Source organism: Bidens hawaiensis, unplaced genomic scaffold (assembly GCF_021521415.1).
Source record: "Bidens hawaiensis isolate Kalapana, Puna unplaced genomic scaffold, B.hawaiensis_p1.1 tig00000905_1, whole genome shotgun sequence".
Lineage (NCBI taxonomy): Eukaryota > Viridiplantae > Streptophyta > Magnoliopsida > Asterales > Asteraceae > Bidens > Bidens hawaiensis.
In genome coordinates, this window is record NW_027491053.1 from 3,092,679 (window position 1) to 3,106,196 (window position 13,518).

Here is a 13,518-nt window from a genome sequence, read left to right on the forward strand (position 1 = left end):
TGACTTTGTCTTTATTAATAAGCCGTGATATCCGACTGATAATGGATCATTTCTTAATTAATTTATATATAAAGAAACGCTTTATCAAAAAAAAACTGAGATATAAGCATGCTCTAGAAAAAAAAAAGATATTTGGTAATGTGGTTGATATTATAGTGGATATGGTCTCCCAAAAAAGAGAAAATACTAAAAAAAATTGTTCATCGTGTTTCATGTTTCATCATGTTGAATCCATCTATTCATGCTATTTTCTTTTTTTTTTTCAATTTCATGAAAATAGTGATGCACTTTTTGGATGCACTATCCTGTTCATTTGATTATTAAAAATTATAAATTTGAAGTTAAAATCAATTTTCTCCGACACTTTTATTACTAGTTAAGTAGTTATAATATTTAATTTGTCTTTTAAAACTTAAACTCACTACAAAATTAACGACTTTCACCACTAACAGATTCCTTGAGGTGGGTATTGACAGTAATTAGTCACATAATATGTCTGGGAAATTGGTTGCGGTTAACGTGATTTATTATTGATGTTACTAAGGACGGGATATTCGACAACGGGTTATCAACGGATTATCACCAACTGACAGATTATTGACGGATAATTACTGCACTTTGTATATATATATATATATATATATATATATATATATCATATAGTGTAATTACACACCAGCTATATAAAGTAATTACTCTAGTTATACCAACAATTAGGGTACTTATAACTAGAGTAGTTACACAACAATCATATTTACTATACTTATACAAAGTAATTACTTTAGTTATATTAACAAATACGTTACTTATAACTAGAGTAATTGCTCTTCTTCTAACTAGAGTAACTATACTACAATGATATTTACTCTACTTATACAAGGAGTTAATTACTCTAGTTTTACTATTAAGTATGCCACCACATAGATTTTGCTTTAAATTTCTAGCATCACATGCTTCGCAAGTTAATTCTTATTTGTATGTGATCCCATTTCTATATATATGTGTGTATGTGTGTACTTGCATGCGTAGTTTAAAAAGCTTATCGATGTTCTACCCAAGTTTGTACCAACATACAACTCCATACATGTTATAAAAACACCATGATAGTACCAAAACAAATTACATTATGTATTGCAAATCACAAAGCACCATGTATCTGGTTAATGTATGCCTTCAAATTCTTCTTAATCTTCGCTAGCATCCTCACTGTGGTCAATATCGACTTAGATGACATCACCTGTGACAAGACAAACATGTTCGTGATCCTAATTTACTTATACAAGTGTTGAATGGCTTACCTTTCGTTTCTTTATTTTAAGCATTTGCACTTAATTCATACAGTGTCCTAGTTCATGAATCCCTTTTGGCTTAGTCTTAACAACAACCACCAAATGTTTAAAATGACTTGCCATTGAAGAATACAATGTATAATACATTTCACTTGATTTGAATCTAATATCGACCAAATCATGTTTTGGTTCCACTCCAATCCCATAGTTACCATCAAACCATGTACTCGTGATGAACAAAACAATTTAGCAACCAATGTCTTAATATTCAACCTTTACAGCTTTGTCTATCAATCCATAACATTGTATGAATTTCCCATCATACATGCATCACCATTATGAGCGATCCACCCAGCAAACATGTTCTAGGTATGGTTTATCTATCCATTCACATAAGATTCGTTATGTGACAAAACTGAACATTTGGGTTTGTGTGCTAGATTGATCAAGTGACCGCTTGAGTCGATTGACGATGATTGAGCAAGAAATATTAAAAAGCAAATATGGATTAGGGTTTGTAGCTTTTAAACCTGGCACAATTACATGTTTGACGAGCCAATTTGTGAGCTCTTTTCTCCTTGGCATCATCCATAGGAGCTCCTAGTAGCATATGAATTGGTAATATGTACAAGAACATCGGTAGCATATCAGTTAAGTTAATAATCAGTACAAAATCATAAATAACATATGGCTTGCGATCACTAGAAAAGCATAAGTAGCTTACATATTGTCTATCAGCAAAGAGTGTTCCCACAAAAGATGACTGGATCTAGACTTACCCGAGTTGGGTCTTGGGTGTCCACTGGTGATAGTCGTGTCTTTTTTTTTTTCATGTTATGGTATCCATCAATAATCTGCTGGTAATAAGCAATGGTTACAAACTGTTCTTTTAATATTCCTTTTTTTTTATTCTGTTTTTATGGATTCATAGGTGATTGTATTTCTCAGAATCAATAAGGTTTTATGATTGTAATTAAATAAAATAGAATAAGTAGATATTCTCATGAGAACAAAAAATATATGAGAGAAGTTGGTAAGTAGATTAGTTTTTCAGCTTCATTGTTCAGTCAAAAAGATGATGCTCTTTTCATAAATTGTTGCATGCCTTACTGTACGGATGAAACAACAAATGGCGTCCAATTAACCATGCGGCCCCTTTAGCTAAGCCTGTAACAGGCAAAATGCTATTGTTAGTATCAGTTTGAGCTAGCTAGCAAGTCAAGTGTAAGCTCGATTGCATTAATTTAGCACAACTCCAGCTCAAAAACTTTCAAGCTCGACCACGAGTTACTTATTTGTTATTAACCATTTATTTCTATATTATAATTATAAATTTATATATGTAAAGTATGCTGTTGAGATGCTTTTATCAATCATTTTTTTTATCCAAAATTTAAAACACAACATCAAGAAACACAACATCAAGAATAGGTATATTGCTGTGTGTTTTAAATCAAAATAATCAAAATTTAAAAACAATAACAAATTTTAATCCAAATTTAAAACACACCACAAAGAACACCAAGAACTAAAACACACTAGCTTGATCATCATAACCAACATTAATAAGCAATATAAGATATAAAATATGTTGTTCTTTCCTGGAGAAGTCTTCTCATAACATCCAGTAAATTATTTTATGAATCATATAAAATATGATAAATTAAACAGCTTTAAAAGCGACACAAAGTACCGAGCTTGATGATAAACCGGGAAACTACCATTCTTGTAAGGGCTTGATTGAGAAAAAAAAAACGTAAATCCTAATATTGGCATGGATCAAGTGAAGTATTAGTGGTAATTGATCATCTTAAAAGGGAATGATTAACAATGTTGTGAAAACGGATAGTTGGCATTCATCCACTAAAATTGGTTAATTACCTGTCAAGTGAGTATGCAACATAACCTATTTTAACAACTCTTTGGTGGTTATTACATGAGTTCTATAATTGTTCAAGAGTTGTGTGGGTTAATAATTGATAATTCAGGGTTAATCCTTTACAACTTAACTAATCTTAATTGGTATTTTAAGTATAATACAAAGGTAATTTTTACTAATATATCAAGGACAATTCACTTAGTAATTTAAGGGATTGTCTCATCTTTAAAGTAAGTTATCTTATAGATACTTATTATAAATCACTTGCTTACATAAAATGATGTTTTAATAGAGATCATGAAGTTATGCATACTTCTTTCTTTAATTAACATGGAATAACATGACTTAGAAATAAGGTGTTATTCCCACATTTAATCACCATATCAAGCTTATGTCACATGTTTACCCAATAATTATTAAACCAATTTAAGAGGAGTTTTAACCAAGATGATATCATCTCTATAAAAAAATAAAAACCCAAAAATATTGTCTTTAATTTTTGCTTTTAAATTTCTCTTTAAAACTTATTTATCAACACAAAATCACTATGACGTTTACTTCCGGTTAGTAGTGAAAATCAAACAAGTGTGTCCGTGGATCGATATCTGGTTCTTACCTATACTTTACTACATATACGATAGCTACTGATGCAGGAGCATCTCTTAATTTAAATTATGATTTTTATTATCTTTTAATATTTTATGTTTATCTCGTTTCCTAGTTTATCTTTTTCTTATTTAGTATAATTAGAGATCCTGGTTGTTTAGTTTCTTAGTTTTTGATTAAGTTTATTATTATAAGAACATTGTTCTTAGAACCTTTGGTTCGATTTATCGTCTTTTGATTAATCATGAGTCTCTCGAGTCATTGATCACTTCCAAAACTGCGACAGTTGGTATCAGAGCATTTGGTTCTCAAATGGCTCGACGTGGAGGTGAATACTTTCTTAATCGTAGAGTCGCCAATAGAGGCAACGACAGAAGTGTTTTATATTCACGTGCTCGTGGAGAAGATCGACGTCCTAGTCGTAGAGTTGCCGGCCGAGGTAGCGGTGGAGTTTGTTCCGACCTATGGGATCTTAAGAAGATCAAACGACTCCAACAACGAGTCCGCGATCTTGAAGAGATCCACCGGCTCTGTAAACAAGTGCGCGATCTCGAGTTACAACAGGAGATGAGCAAGGCGGAAACCGAGTCGAGCACCATCGTCTAGGACGAAGATGGCGGCAGAGAGCAGCAGCCGTCTTACTACCACCCACCTTGGTTCTATGAACCAATCTATCAGGAGTGTATATCGGAAGACGGGCCGAGGTTCGATGAAGACGGACGAGGTTCGATGATGACCGGATTGATTTTGATAAAGAAGAATATTCGTTTGTGCAAAAAGCTCTTAACGGGATTACCATTCAGAAGGACGATCAAATGAATGACAAGAAAGATCATGCAATAAGATCTGAGGGTCAAAAAAAGTATGCAAATATCTCTTTAGGAATTTTTTATGAAGATTTCCATAAAGATGATATTGTTAATGTTGGCGTTTTGTTGACTCTTGGTGGTCATACATTTGCTGGAGGTGATACGGTAAAAGTGGAAGCCAAAGCGAAAATACTGAAGGATCCTATAAAGATTGCATTTTCTAACTGGAGGTGCTAATTAAGAAACCACCACCGAAAAAGGGTATGGAAAGTATGCAATTTTCTCCTAATTTGAATTTCCAAAATAAGGAGATAAATCATGAGGGTTTTTTCAAATATATGTATGACTATAAACACCACCTTTTAATTGATGCATCAACACCGAGGATCAAGGGAAATCTCAATCTCATTTTTAAACATATGAAATCTCATCATTCTGCAATTCAAAATAAGAAAACGGATAGGTTTTTTTCAAAATATAGAGTTCAATATGATAGGCAAGTTCAGGAAAAAGGAAATAGGCACCGATTATTTCAGCGTTCTCAAGATTCGAGGACAAGTCTTTTTCGAAGATGGGGAGAATGAGATAGAGATACTTGACAACCCAATAGACCCCAGCGGTACATATTTAGAGCGGGGCGTGGCGAACTATGAAGTTGAGCTCTTTGGGTGGGTCATGGTGGTAACGAGGATGAATCGAGTTGATGTTCCTTTTGATCCAGGTGGGTATTATCACACCCCGACCAAAGGCGGCGGAACATGCCGAGGTGTAACGATTGTCCATAAGCACATGACACTAATTAAAGTGACAGTATTTAATAAACTTATTTCATTTCACAACATCGAAAATGTCACATAATAATTATCCATAAAATAACCATAAACAAGATATCACAAAATATGGCAAATTTGATATTGTTCATTTTTACTAATATCCTAAGGTCTTTGATGTCGTTTTCTTCACAATCATAAATCAACCAAGCTGCAAACCTGCAACATTTCATAAAATAAAGTTTGTCAACACAAAGGTTGGTGAGCAATTCATAAGTTTAATCATATTAGTATATAATAAAGATAGCCACAAAACTTGCATACGAAACGGTAAATAAAAGTGGTAATTTGGATAAATAGATATCGCTAAACACATTAGCGACACCTAGCTATAAGGGGATTGCAAATAGTCTAGGATTTTATAGTTATCATTAATTGCATTACGTTAACGACACCTTGCTATAAGGAGATGCCAAATAGTCTAGGATTTTATAGTTCCACCAACCAAAAGCGATAAACACATAGGCATATAAGCATAGAACACCAAATCGAGCAATTATTTAGGTAAAGTATACAACTACGTTTGTGGTTTAAGATTCAAATATAAAGCATTTTGTTGAATAAGTATGAAATGTCACCCCCAAAATAAAAGATGGAAAATGGGGTATGAAGTACTCACCTTCAAGTAGTAAACATGAAAGATGATAATTTGGAGATTTGTCGGAACGACGAGTTTAACGCACAATGCCTAAAAAGAAAAGAAGTCTTGAATTTAGAAAGGTTGTCTTGAAGGTCTTTAAACAAAATAAATGTTGAGAAATGTAAATAATTAAAGTTCAAGGTTTTAAAATGTAACTATTTTAGAATTTATAATAATAACCCTTTAAAAATGTAGGTTTGCTCGAAACCGGGTTAAAGTATCTAACCTTAATATTTACTCAACCTATGTTAAGTAATAAGGTGGGTAAAATGCAAGAATGCAAATCCCTTTGGAATAAAGATACTAAAACAGTTTTTTTTATCGAGTGTTCGGGTTTTCGGTTCGGGTCTTGATAATTGGTCAAACCCAAAGTCAACTTTCCAAAATATTGAATGTTATGAGATAACTCAATAAAATTTAATAAGACTTAACCAAGTATGTAGTTCCATTGTTTTAGAACTAACAACGCACGTTAAGCGAGTGTTCGGTTTTGTCGGTCCAAACTTTGTTATGAGATCAAGTTGGATCCAACATTTCCAAGTATTTAAGAAAATATTTAAAAATCAATTTGTAATTATTTTTAAAGAAATATACAAGTCTTGATGGCTAAAAAACACACTTGTGTGTCTTAAGCGAGTAAGAATCGGTTTGGTTCGGTTTCCATCTCACAACAAGTTCATAGATGGTTTCCACATGTCCAAACACTAAAGAACTTGTATAATAATGTACAAATAAAAAATACTTTAAGTTTTACAACCAAAAGTTAACAATAAAGTCTTTAAACAAAAGTTTGGTTTTCGGTTCGGATCGTGTTTCGGGTTAAGACCGAGGTAAGATTCTACAAACCCATAACCATAGAATTTGTAAAAATGATTTTAGAAACTTAGATCTAACAATAAGTATGTTTAAACAATTATTTAATAAAACTAGTAATAAAGTTCGGTTTACGGTTTAGTGCTATTTACGGTTAAACCGAAGCATAGACTCTTAAAAACCCATAACCATGGAACTTGTAAACATGACCAACAAACTAAAATAAGCAAGATTAATATGTATGAACAAGTTATATAGATGTATATATATCAAGGACACGAAGTCCCCCATGAAGCCTTGCCTTATGAGGTCCGAAACCTCACCGACCGGAATCGGAGAAGTAACTACCAAAGGTAAACAAGGGGTGTATATTATATATATGTTGCACAACCATAAACAAGTATTAATAAGGCTACATAAACTAATTAAGATGAAAGACTAAAAACCTTCAAGAACACTTAAGAAGATAACCTTGAATCTTTGATGTTTGAGAGAGTTTTTTTTTTTTTTTTGAGTTTTAGCAAGGGAAAATGAAGAGGAAAGGTGGTGTATATATAGGGTAATGTCGGTGGTCAAATATGGGTGTGAGACACAAGAGTTTTCATGCAAAATAGATCAAGACAAAAACACAAAACAACAAAAATAAATAAATAAATAAATAAAAATAAAAATAGGATGTTTTCAAGACCCAACAAGTGTGAAACAATATTGTAACATAAATCCATCATTTTGATTACAACATAAGCTTCGGTTTACAAATCGGGTCGGTTTACATAATAAACAAATACAAAATGAATACAAACAAGACCCGAAATTGACGAATGTCATGGTATGGTCCGAATGCAAAACTCGAGGACGAGTTTTTTCAAAGATGGGGAGTATGATGCAGGAGCATCTCTTAATTTAAATTATGATTTTATTATCTTTTAATATTTTATGTTTATCTCGTTTTCTAGTTTATCTTTTCCTTGTTTAATATAAGTAGAGATCTTGGTTGTTTAGTTTCTTAGTTTTTGATTAAGTTTATTATTATAAGAACATTGTTTTTAGAACCTTTGGTTCGATTTATCGTCTTTTGATTAATCATGAGTCTCTCGAGCCATTGATCGCTTACAAAACTGCATCAGGTACACTTGCCTATTTGTGTGTGATTTAGTTAAGATAATAATCATTTTTATAAATTTAAAACTAGATATTGTGTGAATAAACTCTTAGAAGAACTTAATAACTTTTTCTACACTAACCATCATGCACACCACTCACTAATTAAAATTAAACGTGTATTTATAAAATGACCCATTAAGTTGTTTTTTTAACATGGAAGACAACATAAAACGGAAGAATAATATTAAAAAAAAAGAATTAGAACTGTAGTTAACTAAAAAAAACCATTTTTTTAATTTTTAACCGAATTAATTGAAATGAAACTTATAAAACTGAGAAAAATAACAAATCTTAATTTTAAATCGAATAAATTGAAACGACACTTAAAAAACTGAATAAAACTAAAACGAAACTAACAACCAAAAAATCTAACTAAGACGAAACGAAAAGCTAATAAAAACAAAATAAAAAACCGACGACATTGATTGAAATGAAAAAAAAAGTACCAAAAAACCAAAAAAAAAAAAACAGACTAAAACGAAAAAAACAGAAAAGCTAACCCCAAACCAAAACCAAAAGCAAATGAAACCAAAAAAACTAAAGCCAAAACAAAACCAAAAACCGAAGTGGAACTAAGAAAGACTATAATTGAACCAAAACCAAAAACCAAAAAGAAACTAAAAAAACTAAAACTAAACCGAAAGGCAAAAATCAATACACCCAAAAATGAACCAACACCAAAAATTGTAAAAGCCAAAACAAAAAATTGATTAAAGTGAAAACAAACCAAAATAAACTAATAAACAAAACGAAACTAAAAAAATAAAAGTTAACCGAACCCAAAACTAAATAAATTGAAACAAGACCAACAACAAAAATCAAACAAAAACCAATAAAAACGAAGTAGAAAAATGAAAAACCAATAGAAACACAACCAAAAACTTTAGATTTCTAAATCAAGGTAGTAACTTTGTTTACTCATGGATCTATGGCGGAAAAAACATTATTCCTTGTCAAGCGTTACAAACAACTATCCATCATAAATCTAATGAAGAAATGACCTTACAAAACGTTAAAGTTTTTTTTATCAAACTTATAAAAGCTTTCAAGTAGATAGGTAACTTCAGAAGTCAGATTCAAGTAGTTTCTATAAAAATGTTTCATTTTGAATGAAATTTGTTCATGAATCTAGAAAATGAATATCGTATAAGTTCTACAAAACCATGCTTGTTAGACTATAACCAGCAATAACATTTAAATGAGATACTTTAGGTAAAGAGCATTTCATCAAACACATGGTGGGCATGATATTAAAATCAATCCTAGAAATCCATTAACAGTCAATTTAGGTCTTCATAATTAAAATGATAATGGATATACGTATTAGAAGAATTGTGATCGAATATAATCAATTTAGAAAAACATCCTTAAAATCCATAAAATTAACCAAGATAAAAGAAATATATGAAACATAATTATTAGTAATACTTACTATTCAAGTATTGGTTGAATCAAATTGAAGATGGAAATGCCATAGAACTCTTGAATTCGATGGAACAGAAGATGATGAGCATAGTTTGCAGAGAACGTTGATTACATTCATTAGGGTTTGTCTGGTTTACAACTAAAGGAATGATTTTTAATAATTTTTTAAAATAAATAACAAACTTAAATTATCAAACAATAATGTCATTAATTTTTAAAATTATATTTAATAACGTTTCCTACAAAAGCAAAAGCATAATCTATTTATATCAAATTTGATTCGTTATTAATTAATGTATTTATTGAAAACAAAACTTTTGCTTATTAAGATTTTTTTGGTAAATTATTATTTTCTTTTTAATTTTTTATTACAAAGAAATTCTAAGAGTGCATGTTATTTTTGAAAATTAATCAAATCAACCAATAGAAAAAATGTCATATTGTATTGCTTTAATAATATATATAGATTAATGTTTTTTGTACTCTAATGTAACCGAAAATGTTTATATACTTTTGAAATATTTAAAACTAGTGTTTTACCCGGTGCATTACGCCGGGCAGGACAGTAAATTCGGGCATTGGTAAAACCCAAGCATTGTAGGTCCCGGATTTTAGACGGTAAGTCGACACAAATTCGGTTAGTTTTGGTTTTGTGCGTTATGGTATCAAAACTATTAACAAAAATTAAAACAAAAACAATTTAAAAACTAATGTGGACCAATGGTGTGGCGTCGGTCAATAAAGCTCGGGCATTGGTAAAACCCGAGTGTTGTCGATCCCGGGCTTTGAGGCACAAATTTGATCGGTTTTCGTCACGTTATCGGAACTAAAAAAATCAAGACAAAAATAAAATAAAAATTGGTATGACGCGAATTTGGTCGGTTTCACTTAATACAACTATCCGGTCCACAACAAAGTTAATGTTGAAAGACAAACCATTCTAACATACACAAAAACATAAATAATAACACATTAAAAAAATAAAATGGACAATTGGGACAAGGGAGATTCGAACTAAGCAGTTAATGCGGAAAAATATCGGATATCGGTCAAGGACCGATATCTGAGATATCGGTTATTGCAGTGAGATATCGGTAGGATATCGGTAATTTTAATATCATGTAAAATTCATATATATAGCAATTTAACACTAATATTCAGTATAGTCTCCTACCATTAACAAATTAACCTTTTGAAAATTGCAAAACACTAACAATCGTAACAAGTAAGAATTGATTAAGACTTAAAACAATAAAATTGAACACTAAAAGTTGATAATTAAGACTTAAAATACTGATATCGGGAATATCAGTGATATATCCGTCAAATATTAGTCCAAAATCGGTCTAATATCGGTCAATATCGTTGATATTATCCGTACCGATATTCCGAATCGATATTCTGACTTATATATCGCTAAGGGACCGATAACCGATATATTAGTGATATATCGACGATATCGACAGCATAGGATTCGAACCTAGGTCCTAAGCCGGCACAAGCATTGACACACACCAACAAAACTATCCAGCCAAAACCAACATATATGCCAAACACCAAAACCATTACTATATATATTAAAACAGGAAAAACACACTTTGTGGCATCAAAGTTTTCTTTTATACTAATTAGATAATATATTTGATATACCAGAATGGCTTATCATGAAAGCGAATAACACGTTTTGTTGGAAAATCATTACCTTTAAAATACTTTTAGTATATGTATAAAGCCAATAACATGTTTTGTATGCCACTGAAAAAATCGTGTTATTCTCCTAATAGACACTCATCAATAACTTATCACACACATGCATACTACAAATACATACTTGCCAACAATTTTAAAAAATACATTAACTAATGTAGACTGTGTAATAATTAGGACTCAATACTACACATTAAAAATTCAACGTGACAAATCTAGCAAGAAGCTAGAATCCATACCATAATATTTAATAATAAATAAAATCAGATAAAACACTATTAGCATAATTACGACATAACCTTTTCAATTTGTGTGGATTGATTTTTTAATTTATTTGAACTAAAGAATGTTTGTTCGATGTTCGATATTCAAAATGCGTATCTTGAAAAGGTGAGTGTATCCATAGTGTGAATATTTCAAGTATTTAATAGAAATAAATCATATTTTAAGAAAAATGCATTTTTGCCGTTTAAAAAAAAAAGAAAAAAATGTATTTTTAAACATGGTATACTATGATTACTTTACATTTCACACACTAAAGTATTATTATTATATATATTAGAAAGAGATTTAATTCTCCTCACAAAATTTCAATTCACTTTCCTGTACAATTGTACAAGAGCCACAATAAACTATAGCCACTAATGTCTTTATTTTTTGCTACCCAAGCTTTAGTTTATTATTTGTTATTTATATATATTTTTTTACACTATCAAATAGTTTTTATTTCATTTATTTTATTTTTCTTTTCAACTAATTATAATATTTTAAAACTATATTTTTGAACCTTTAATTTGGACGAGTGTCGCTTTTACATGTTTTATTTGTTGGTTAAACGATTATTTTAAAGTTTGCTTTCGTATTTTTTATAGCTCGTCTTACAATGGCTGAAAATTTTTTCATGATTTATAAATATCCCGTCATCACATATGTTTTTATCTGTGTTTCGATGTTTGATACCACACACTTAAAGTATGTTTTTTTTTGCTTATTAATATATGTTTACGAATTAGTGTCTGTACCGCCGACACCAACTGAAATCGCTTCCATTCGCAACTTTAACGTGCCGGTTTTTTTGGTTCTACATATGATAAGTTATTGTATTTTATCATTGACGGGTTTCGTTATGATTCCGTAACCCGACACCGACCGAATTCGCGTTGACCTGCAACGTGTTTGTGATTTAACGTTTTTACGTACTTTTATTGTTCGATTAACAATCCCGTCGCAAAGCACGCGTTTTAATTACTAGTTAGTTTTAAAACTTGATATATTGCATTTATAATATATAGGGTCAGTTTATTTTTTAGAACAAGCTGTGAAAACTTTGAGAACACACAAAAACACATGTTTTTATTTTTTTTATTTAATTTTTTTAAGAGCTTCTATACGCTTTTAGAGGTAATTTTGTCAAAATTAACAATAAAAACACCGAGAGAATTTTATATTTTTAAATCGACAAAAATTCCCGTTTTCAGCATGCTACATAGGTAACGGCCTATATAAAAATTCGTGTAACATATGAAACATGCGATAACGGTAATTTTGTTGACTTTTTTTTTTAATTCTCTCGGCGTTTTTTTATATATTTTTTTTACGAAAAGACTCCTAAAAGTTTTAGAAGCTCTTTCAAGTTTTTTTTTTAAAAAAAAATGCTTTTTAAGTGGTTCCTAAAGTTCTCACAACTAATAAGAGTTTTTAAAATATATAACCCAATATGTATGTATGAATGTATGGAGAGAGAGACAGTACGTAAGTTGAAAACTCAATTGAGTAAAAGAAATTTTTGAAAAATCAATGTAATGATCAAACTTTTTTTAACACAGTGTAATATATGTTATTATATCATTTAAAAAAGTAAAATAAAAAATTTCATTTTACCTACGAGTTATACTATACACAGTATTTTGATTGTTACATATGTTTACAAGTAGGGATGAGCTCGGTACTGTATCGGTACCGGTACCGAAAATGCCGATCTCGAAAATCGCAAATTTTTTGTACCGGTACCGAAATGTTCGGTCCGGTACCGGTACGGTACCGGTACCGGTATTTAAGGTAAAATTCGAGAAATATCGGTACCGTACCATACTGGTACCGGTCTCGAAAACTCAAAACCTTGGTACCGATTCGGTATCGACAGTACCGAATCGGTACCGATTTCGGTACCGGTACCAATCGGTACCGTATCGATTTTTGCTCATCCCTATTTACAAGTGCTACATATGCTACAATCAAAATGTTGCACATAACATAACTCGTGGGTAAACTAACTTTTTTATTTTATTTTTGTTGTACGTGATAATAATAACAAATATTTTATTGTGTTAAAAAATCATTCAAAAAAAAATATAGT